Source organism: Chamaea fasciata, unplaced genomic scaffold (genome assembly GCF_029207755.1).
Source record: "Chamaea fasciata isolate MVZ Bird 193981 ecotype frontalis unplaced genomic scaffold, bChaFas1.0.hap1 SCAF_19, whole genome shotgun sequence".
Classification (NCBI taxonomy): domain Eukaryota; kingdom Metazoa; phylum Chordata; class Aves; order Passeriformes; family Sylviidae; genus Chamaea; species Chamaea fasciata.
The window spans coordinates 7,313,098-7,321,981 of NW_027094104.1; positions in this window are offsets into that span (position 1 = coordinate 7,313,098).

Below are 8,884 nucleotides of genomic sequence, written 5' to 3' on the forward strand. Positions count from 1 at the left end.
GAACCAGCTCAGACGTGAACAATGTTGAAAGCATCTCTTCAAAACCCATGACTCTAGAAAATCCCAGTAAGCAAAAAGAACCCAACACAGCTCAGAGTTTTGGAGAGAAAAGAATAAAAACTTCAAGCTGCTCCACGATTACAAAAAAATCGTCTGATAAGGAGCTCATTGGAAAGAAGAAGAAAGTTGGAAAAGTTGTTGGAGAAGTTAAACAGAGTTCAGGCCAGTCTACAAAGGCAAAAAAAGAGAAAGCAGAAGAGGTTGCAGAGGCACCTTCTGAAACAGAACCTGTGCATGGTGGGGAAGGATCCAAGCACTTGCACATCCGTTCTTTTAGAAAAGTCACCAGCTGGCTTGGCCAAAAACCTGCCAAGAAAGCAAGGCTGAAAGCTCGACTGCTGAGTGTGGCACGTGCAATTGGTATCTCCAGATGGTTGTTGAAGAAATTTGGGAAGAAGAAGAGGAGCAGCAAACATTTTGGATTCAGAAGTAGAATGGCAATCCGGATTTTGAGCACTGCCGGGTGGGCTGGTCGGTCTGGCAAAGCCTTCCCTGGTGCAGCTGGACAGCTGGAGAGGGCTGAGCCGAGGGACAAAGAATCTTCTGCTTCATTAGTGGAGGGGAAAGGTGGTCCTAAAATGGTAGTGGAAGTGGGACACATTGATCTGCCTCCTGGTGATTCCCCTCTTCATGGAACCAGTTCATTCCCATGCTCGGATGAGAAGAACAGTGCTACTGATGCCAAGTTTGCTGTAGTGTTCCCCAGAGTCCACAGCTTGGTTAAGGCTAAGAACTCCTTGTCCAGGGGCTCTGGCAATGGTTATTCCCTACAGAAACTGAAATCTCCATCAGACAGAAAATCTGTCACTCTTGTGCAACAGGGTTGCAGATTCAAATGTGACATTCCCAGGTCTCTGATGGATCCAAGCCAGAGAAACAGTGAGCAGGGCTTCCTTCCACGTCGAGAAGAGGAGCCAATCCATAAATCAGATTATTGCAGTGAGGTAGATATCAAGGGGGGTTCAGGTGTCCTCCAGACTGCAGGATCCATGGTCACTCCTAGTGTGCACTGGTCCCAGCAGCAGGGGCAGGGATGTGATGTTGCAGCGTGGCTGAACTCGGAGCTGCTGCTGCCACGGCCAACCATGGAGAACCTGAGCAAATGGGTCATCTCCAAGGAGCCCCATCTGGCCAGCAGCCGTGTGAGGGTCTGCAAGGACCAGTGGGAGGCAGAAGATGTTGCTGACGATGTGCTGGAGATGGAGTTCATACAGAAACAGGTACAGGTGTTGTCCCCAGTATGGGAATGGAACTTAACTTCCCCTTATTTTCAGTCATGTATCTGTGTGTTTCAGGTGTACCTGTGTGAAGAGCACTGTGCAGAAGTTGAGGAGATTGAAGATCTGACCAGACTGGAGTAGGTGTCCTCAGTGTCTGCAGCTCATTCAGGTCACAGGGGCTTGCTTGTTATCCTGCAAAGGTGGCTCAGCAATAGAAAACACATTATAGATCCATAGCTAGATAGGAGAAAATAAAGTTTTTCCTCCATGGGAGCAAAGAGAATTGGTTGGATGCATACCATAGCTGAGTAACTGATGCTCTGCTGAAAAATTAAGTAAAAGACTTGAATTTTAGTATTTAAGTTATGGACCTAAACTGAACCACTGGGGAGGAGCAGAGGTGCTGAGGGAACTCCTGACTGTTACGTAGAGCATGTCCCCAGGCTCTGCTGCACAGAGAGGGCACATTGAACCTCTGCAGTCACACCCCAGAGCCAGCAGCTCAGCCTGGTTAACAGACTTCTGTACAACTGCATCCCTGGAACTCTGTCTCTCCTGTTAAATGGTTCCCAGTCCTGAAATGGGTTCTAAAAAAACCCGAAATATTTAATGGGTAGGGGAAATTAGGTTTAGAGGCTGATGTTACTTCTGTGATGCAGCAGAAGTACAGAACTGGGAATTTACACGCCTTTCTTTTTGTATGAAGTGAGTGGTAAGAAAGGACAGCTTGCAGGATGAGAAGCACATTTCCATGTTCTTTGCCTACTGACATTGGCATCTGTGGCTTTAGTGACTCCTGTTGCCTTCAGCTGTGAAAAATTCAGGTCCTACATCGTTAAGAGCTGTTAAACCCTTGGCTGACTGCTGTTGTTGAAAGATGAGCCCCTGACACTGCTCCTCACACCTCCTCCCCTCCTCTCATCCTGTTGAGATAAACACCTGTAAAGGATGTGCAAGGAGCTGTGATCACCCAGAGGAAGTTCTGAGCTTTGAATGCTCCATCTTCTGATGTGTTTAATCCTGGAAAAGTTGGAACCACATGAAGGCAGGGAAGAGTTTCAGTCCCAACTCCCCACAAAATCTTCAATCCCCATATGGGCCATTCACTCAAGAGTTGGACTCCATGATCCTTGTGGGTCCCTTCCAACTCAGAATATTCTGTGATCCTTGGGAGGGCAGAAAGGTTAATATTTAATATTAACACATGCAAATGAAGCTTATGGCTGATGAGTCCTTTTCTCTGTTTGTAGGGAAGTCTGTGAGAGCTCAGTCCTGCTGTGCCTGAAGAAAAGGTTCCATCGCAATCTCATTTATGTATGGATAGTGATGCTTGGTTTGGTTTTCTTCAGTGCTTCTTCACTCTGAACAATGAGCTTTAAGAGAAAGTAATTTATATTATGCCATCAAGCTTTAATAATGCATCAAGTATGTTACTCATTACTGGGAACAATGATAGAAAGTATATTCACACAGCTTTTCCTCAGAAATCAGGCAGAATGAAATATTTGGGGTAAAATCTGTAAGTTCCAGAACTTCACTGTAATTTTGGTATTCATTGCCAACCTGTGAACATATTTGGGCTCCTTTTGCCTCAGCTGCTCCTACTGGGAATCTCCTATTTTAGCAGAGAAGTTCTGAATTAAAAATTGTGGATCTTGAGAAGAAACCTCAGAGTTTCTGCAAACATTTCACAGTGTTGCAGTCCAGATCTGGTTGTGGATGGTTAATTGTTCTCTTTTCTATTTACTGGCTCAAGTGTTCAAACCTGTGCCTGTAATTTCATGTGGAGCTTGGAGAATAGATAGTGGCCCGAGAAGATGACCACAGACCACTGAGTGCTCACTTATCCCAAATTATCAATGACAAAGATTTGAAAATGACCACTGAAAAGCTGTGTCATCGATAAGTTGGCAGTATACTTAGAATGGATAATATTTCTTTAAAGGCAAATTGTTTATTTGTATTAATATATGCATTCAGCTGCATTCCTCATTCAGAACATTCTAAGAAGCCACCAGATTTTTTCCCCCTTTCTTATTTTTGTCCTAGACTTACATTGGGCAAATTTTGATTTCTGTGAATCCTTTCAAAGACCTCAGTATCTACTCTGAAGATGTGGCTACCGAGTACCAGCAAGGGACTCTCTCAAAAAATGCCCCGTATGTTTTTCTTCGTCAAATAACTCCCTAAACCCTTTTTCTGTTTGTGCTCCAGAAAGTATTCTGTTTTCCTCCAGTTCTCTGGTAGAGCAGGATGAATGTCACAGGAAGTGAACAGCCCATTTGGCAAAGCTGTAGTTGCTTGGGCCTATAATTCTACAGAGCTAAAGTTCATCCCTGGAAGTGTCTAAGACCAGGCTGGACAGGGCTTGGAAAAAATCAGGTCCAGTGGAAGTTGTCCCTATCCATGGCAGAAGAATGAGATGGTCTTTAAGGTCCCTCCAACCCAAACAATTCTGTGACATTTAGGTCAAGTTTCTTTGATCAAGACACTGGCCCATCTTTAATGTAGATCCCTGATGAGGAACCCTTCGGTGCTGCACTTGTGAGGTGGAAATGTGGGGTCAGTTAACGAGGGTCTCTTTCTGTCCATCCAGACACATCTTTGCCATAGCAGAGATGGCCTACACGCTGTCCCAGACGTCAGGGCAGGAGCAGTGTGTCGTCATCAGGTAGGAAGTGAAGGGCTTTGTTGGAGGCCCTTTAATTTCTTCATGTAGAAGTTGCGCTTTTGTATTTCGCTGCCTTGAAGTTGATCCTTCTGGCTCTTACGTGAAGGCTGCCTGTGGAGAGCCTGAATAAGGTGGATTTTTATTTCACTCTGTGCAAATGCAGTTTGAATTTAGTTTGACTTCAGTTCAGAGGAGTGAGAAAGAAGGAGTCTGATATCCCCCAGTGGAATCCTATTTGGGCCCTTTTTGTCAGGTTGTCTCAATGTTTCAAGCAATGGGTGAGAGATCTTCAGCTGTAAATCAGCACAACCCCTCTGATTTTCTGTAGCAGGGCTTCTGATGTACCTAGATCAGGTACCTCTGTTTTGATGCCAACTTCTCCACCTCTTGCTCCTGCAGTGGGCACAGTGGATCTGGTAAAACAGAAGCTGCCAAAGCCATTGTGCAATACCTGACCACGCTGTACCAGGGATCTGACAGCCACAGGATCAGACAGGTAACAGGCAAGTGAGCTTGGCTGGAGGCCGGGAGGGTTGGGCAAGGAAAAGAAGCCAAAGACAGGGGAGAGAGGCCATGCTGCTGGTATTATTTCTTTGGCTGGACTTGGGAGGGTTTGTGGGCTAAGGTGAAGCTCCCATAAAGACTTCAGGACAGCTGGTGTATTTGTAGTTCTGTATTTTAATACCTGGGAGATCTGATGTTGTGAAAAGTGCTGTATCTGTTTGAACAGAGAGCTGGTAGCTGCCATGGAGAGCTTTTAGCAGAGTCTGGGAGGTGAATCTGAACAAACACAGAGCAGAAGTGAAGTGAAAGATTATAGCAGCAAGGATAAAGAGCTCACAGAGCAACTCACCCTGGCTAGAGATAATGATATCAGGATACATTTAAAAAGACATCTTTTACCCATGTGAGAATTATACGAGTGAAGTCCTTTTTTTTTTTTTTTTTTTTTTTTTTTTTTTTTTTTAATCTTGTCAGGCACCTAAACCCTTTCGAGTTCAAAAACCTGTGATTGCTACTGAAGTGTTCCCTCCCTCGTTTCTTTACAGCCCTGCAATGTCCTACCCATCCTGGAGAGTTTTGGAAATGCAAGAACCATCCTCAATGACAACTCCAGCCGTTTTGGAAAGCTGCTGAATGTCCACCTGCGACAGTGAGTTAAGAATCTCCTCGAGTCCCTCCAGCTGCCAAGGGGGGTTTGGGTGAGACCAGGTGGAGCAGTGCTGAGAGTTCACACAATAACCCTCTCTCCCCGTCCCTCCAGTTATCATCCGGGTAGGCAGAGGGTGAATTTACACCCCTATTTTGCCCTTTTTTGTGTTCCCTTTGCAAAAGAACAGATCTCAGTTTTCAAGATGAGTGTTCAAGTAAGAACATAAGAATGGCTGAACTGGTTTTCACTAAGGACACATCCGATACCCTGCTGTGTCCTAAGCACTGACCTCAAGCACTGCCTGAGGCAAGAACAGCCCAAACACACAATGCTTTCACCAAACGCCCCTTGAGCTCTTTAACATTTGCAGCAGCTCAGGAGTTTTCCTCAGTCTCCTGAGGTTTTCCAGTTCCCTCCTGGACTCATACAAACTTGATGCCTCTGCAACACCCTTCAACAAGGGTTCCACAGGTCTAACCAGTTCTGTGAAAAACACCTTTCTGTTGTGAGCCTGCCTCCTTTCTAGCTTCTGGGTTTGGTTGTTTTGTTTGGGGTTTTTTTTCTTACTGTTGCCAAGCACTGAGCTGATTCTTTCATGGAATTGTCTATCAAAACCCTCAGGTCTTAGTCCTGAGGAGCAATGGTTAAATTGCAGCCTGACTTTTTATATGTGAAGCTGGCTCTGTACCCATCACTTCACATTTATCTACAGCGGGTTTCATGTGCCATGTTCTTGCTCACTCACTCTGCTCTGTAAGGTCTCTCTGCATTTACTCACACTTGGCCTTCATCCTCACACTCTGAATAATTTCATACAGGCAGGAAGCTTTGTCCCATTGCTGTTCAGCTCCTCTTCTACTTAGCAAACCCTTAGTTGCACTCACAGGTCAGGTACAGACACTTTGTGGAACTCTGATGGTTGTTTCAGACTGTTAAGGGAATTCACCTTTATTCCTAGCCATGTTAGGAGTTTCCTTCTTATTCTATGCTTGCTTGGTTTCCTCTGAAAGTCCCACAATTTTGTCAAAATATTTTGGAAATTCATGTAGATTATGTCCCTAAGATCATTCTTATCTGCAGAGACACAAGTCTGCAGAAAACCCGTCCCCAGCTTCTGACAGGATCTGTTGTTCTTATGCTCAGTGGCATCGTGGTGGGAACATCCATCTCCCAGCACCTGCTGGAGAAGTCTCGTGTGGTGTTTCAGGTGAGGACCAGTGGCCCCTCTCTCCCTTATTAACATTTAATCTTAAATTAACCGTTAAATAACAGGGGTGGGAATTAGTGTAAGAATTGCTTTCCATTTCTTCTACTGACAAGAACTATGTTCCCTCCGTGTAGCACAGGGTGATCATTTCTTTTATTTGAATAAAATAGGAGGTTTCTCTGTCTCAAACACGTTGAATTAAGCCACTCATTAGGGATTAGTGGAAATTGAATCTTCCCTCAATTAGTTTTTCTTAATGTCTAGAGTGTGGAAATGGTCAAATATTAGAGCTGTGTGAAAAGGACTTCTCTCAGATGGAATGTTCTCAAGGTGTCAGCGAGAAACCCTGGAAACTTTTCAAATGAAGTGGTTCTGCCTTTGTCCTGCTGACCCCAGAATTTGTGTTCTGCTCCGTGAGTGTGTTCTGGAGGGATTTGGAGCGGGATATGGATCAACTCCATGAATGTGTCCCATCAGGCCCATGGTGAGAGGAACTACCACGTGTTTTATGAGCTGCTGGCAGGGCTGCCCGTGGAGCGGAAAGAGGAGATGTACTTGCAGGAGGCAGAGTCCTACTTTTACCTGAACCAGGTGAGTGAGCTGAGGATGCTCTGCAGCAGCTGCCAGAGAAACGGCCCAGGCATCTCTTCTGTTTGGTTAGAGAGGCACCAAATCACCTTGCTCCCCTGCAAAGGACTCTCAGGACTATGCTAAAGTCAGCTCTGCTCCTTCTCACACGTGACCTAAGAGTCAACATCTTTGTCTCTTTTGGGATCATTTTCTCAACTTTCAGGCCCCTTCTTAGCTGAAAGGATGGTATTTAACGTTGTGTAGACTCATGGCTCCACCGTGTGGTGTAAAACCTCTTCTCTCATTGCCTTTCCTCGCATTTGCAATTTACTATGGGACTGCAAAAAGCGGGGAGGATTTCTTTCTACCTTCTGCAAAACACTTACTTTATTGACCGAGTCAATGGGTGCAGATTTTAAACCACTGAAATATACTGCTGATTGCAATTCTTTAAATTGAATTTGTTTGTCAGACTTACATCATCAAGTCACAATCTCGGAACCCCGGGGGTTTTTGTTTCGTTTGTTTAGTTTTGTTTTTTGTGGGTGTGGGTTTTGTTTGAGTTTTTTAAAGATTGTTTTCCCTAATCAAGGAGTTCACAACAATAGCAAGAGATTTTTTTCCTATTTCAGCGTGAGTCAGCTTTCCCAGGTGGCAAATTCAAATTCTTCACAGCAGCTGCGGTCCGAAGGAATCCTCGATAGTGATTGCTATCACCTCGCCTTCAGGCGAGGAATGGACAAGTACCATTAATGACTCAAGGATGGAGGGCAATTAAGGGCTCAGCCCTTAATGGGTGATTAATGGTTCCTGGCTGGCAAAGCATTGTAAAGCAAAGTCTCCAAGGTGATAATTAACAGGAATATCCCAGCCTGCTGCAAGAAGGAAAGGGGAAAAGATCAGATTATACACAAAAGAGTTAGCAGAGACTGACAAAATATATCTTGGATCTTGGCAAGAAGAAGCCCAAGGGCTGCCTGGAGCCCATCCTTGTCTCACCAGAATCTGCTGAGAGCTGGGAACTATGGCCAAAGAATGCCCTTGAACACAAACAGGTTCTGCAGAACCCCCTGACCCAGTATTTCTGTGACCTTCAGGGTCACAGGCAGTTGCTAGGAGTGTCCTCCTGTAGAGAAAAAAAGAAGCAGAGGAGTGATAAGCCCATGTTGTAGAGATGAGACAGGCTGTAACCCTGGGTGGCTCCCTGGGTGCACAGAACCCCATCTGGTACCGTTTTGGGGGAGCAACTCTGCCATGATTTACCCGGGAGTCGACTCAGGCGCTACTTCTCAGGTTCCACCCCAGAGGGTGAGGGCATCCTGGGGAGCTTGTACTGGAATTCCAACAGAAACTTGGCATGTGTGGGTAAGAGAGATCTTAATCTCAAAACTCCAGAGGGTAAAGAGACTGGCCTCTCACAAATGCCGAGTTTCCACTAGTGGTGTCCTTCATCTCTTCAGATTCCTCCAGTCCGTAAAACACTGAACTACTTCTCTGAAGGTTCCTGATGGTGGCTTAACCCCTGCCTGAGGGTAAAGGGGCTAATCGCGATTATCCATCCCTTTTCTCCCAGGGCAGAGCATGTGATGTCCTGGGGAAAGAGGACAGTCAGGATTTTCTGGTCTTGGTGCAAGCTCTGGAGGGAATCAGCCTCTCAGATGATCAGCTGAGCTCCACCTGGGCTGTCCTGGCTGCCATTCTGCAGCTGGGGAACATCTGCTTTTCCTCCTATGAGGTACAGTAACCCCAATAGCTTGGGAGCAGGATATTTGAGCTGAATATTGCTGTTGTCCCATGTGGTGGGGCTGAGGAGGTGATTCTTCACTGAGGATGACATCCTTTGAACACCTTCCCGTCCTTTCAGTTTTGGGCTCTACACTGGTCTCGGCAGGGACAGAAGATGGGAGGCAATCAAAGGTCATTAGAGCCTGGGTGGCTTTTTAAGGAGCCAAAATGAACCCAGTGTTCTGCCCAGGCTGTGACCAGCTCTGTGCAGCTGAGGT